A 2,188-nucleotide genomic window follows, 5' to 3' on the forward strand; every position below is an offset into this window, starting at 1 on the left:
TGGGTGACTAATGATAGTCTAGATTCCTCGCTAATCCCAATGTCTACATCAAGATCTATCAAGTAAGGAACAACCAGGTAGGATCATATAGGAGGTAGGGTTCGTTTGGTATACAAAGTATACTATTCAGTGTTGCAGAAATCGGCCTAGGCGGCTGATTAATCAGTGCCTAGGCGCTAGGCGGACCTCTACCGCTTACGTTTATTGCTAATCGATTACTATAATCAGGTTTGGTACACGCCGGTCAAAGTGGGACCTAACCGGAGATAATCGGGTATAATTGGATCAAGGCGCTCTAACCGGTCAAACACAGTCAATGAAGATTCAAACAAATTGAGGGGAAAAAGTGTCAAATCGAAAACTTTTCTAGGGTTTGTTCCTCTTCTAACTCATTATAACAATACAGGGAAAATGTATTGCCCCCTAACTCGACTATGAAGAACTGAGAAACTGAACTACTGACAGTTGCATTCTTGCCTTTTGCTCTGCTACATCGTCGTCGTCTTTTGCTCTGGTACATCGTCGTGGCATTCTTGACTTCGAAATACCTCTGTGTACAAAATACGCATTCGCCTTCTCCTTCGACGCTGTGTACTATTCTGGATTAGATCTTCTCGACTTCGAAATACTCATCGACAAAGGTTAGTTCTTCTCAAGCTACTTTTGGTTGTACTTTCTTCATGAAACTTATCATATAAGCTGTAAAGCTAAAACTCATCTTGAGACCTGCTTCCAGAAAAGTCACCACAGTCACCATGATTATAGCCTCGTTTTGAAGGAAGGCCCGTATTGATTGGAGCATGGAAAGGAATGAAAACCCAGATTTGTTTTTGAACTGGTAAATATGTTTTTCTTCTATTTCCGATTATGTATTTGATTATTGATTTTGGTTTACACATCACTGATATCACCTGGCTTGCTCAAAGGTTTGTTTGGTGATCAGTTTCGTTATGCGTTCAACTTTGATTATTTTCCAGATTTGATCTATTCTTACCAAAAGATAAAGATGGCCCAAAACCTGTCATTATCTTTGTGACTGGTGGAGCATGGATGATAGGGTAAGCAAACAGTCAAGCTTCATGCATTCATTGTCACTGTGTTTGATGATCCAAATAACTTTTTTCTATCTTGTAGATACAAACGACTGGGTGCACTTTTTGGTCTTCCGTTAGCAGAAAGGGATATGTAATGGGACAATCTGTTGGTGCCCATATATCTTCTTGTGTACTCTTTTAACAGGCTATTAAGGAATCCAAAGGAGAGACCATGTCTCTCAGATCAAAGCTTATTTTGGTTTTTCCGGAGTGTAAACAAACATCATTTATGCTGTAAATATATGTTAACATGTATACCAACATTAGATTTTGGTTAAACAAGTATACCAACTTACCAACATTAGCTCTATTATTGCTTGATTCTAATTTGTATTTTGGCGATTTTGGTCTCCTCCCCTGTTAACTTATAAGGTAAATTGTTAAGTTGTAAAACACTTGAAGTTGTTTTTTAAGCATGATGTGAGCATCCTGAATTTGGTTGATTATAATTACTCGTATGGGCTATTGGGTTATGAATTTAAGGATCATATTGTTTGGTGATTAAGGATCATATTGATATTGCAGATTAAATTAAATAGATTTTGGAAGTAACCAATTGGATGCATTACTCAAAAGGATATTTTGGGAACAAAATCAAGTGACGGGGATTAAACTTATTATGAAATTTTTATGCTTATTTACATATATTTTTAGGACTAAAGTTAGATTTATAAATTTTTGAATACTTTTCTTAATAATTAATGGTCCCCGATTAATCCCCGCCTATCCGATTAATCGCTAGACCCCAGTCGATCGACTAGCTAACGTCTAGCCTTTTCTGCAACCTTGATACTATTTGGAAATTCCATATTAAACACCTCACTAAATCCAACATAAACATTACCCGTAAGTAGATCAATTAGTATAATAACTTGAAATTACTGATAAATCTTATTTATAGGTTCATAATAACGAATATGGCTATAAATACAAGTTACATCGAAAGAAATATAAGTGTAGCTTAACTTACAAAGATTTTAGCGAAAACTGGGAAATTATATGGACAAAATTTCAAAACCGAAAGATCTATTCCTCTAGGCCTTCTAGCGCTCCACAACCTTGCTACTAACCCCTAAAAATTACTAAAATTGGGC

The 2,188-nt window shown here is 36.3% G+C and overlaps 1 long non-coding RNA gene across 1 annotated transcript; it reads left to right on the top strand.

Moving 5' to 3' along the window:
• Nucleotides 1–391: 391 nt before the first annotated feature.
• Nucleotides 392–1,439, top strand: LOC111903229 (uncharacterized). The gene is made up of 4 exons (XR_002854078.3): nucleotides 392–641; nucleotides 737–838; nucleotides 978–1,058; nucleotides 1,135–1,439. It is a non-coding gene; the product is annotated as an uncharacterized LOC111903229 (long non-coding RNA).
• Nucleotides 1,440–2,188: the final 749 nt, after the last annotated feature.

Source organism: Lactuca sativa, chromosome 2 (genome assembly GCF_002870075.4).
Source record: "Lactuca sativa cultivar Salinas chromosome 2, Lsat_Salinas_v11, whole genome shotgun sequence".
Classification (NCBI taxonomy): Eukaryota; Viridiplantae; Streptophyta; class Magnoliopsida; order Asterales; family Asteraceae; genus Lactuca; species Lactuca sativa.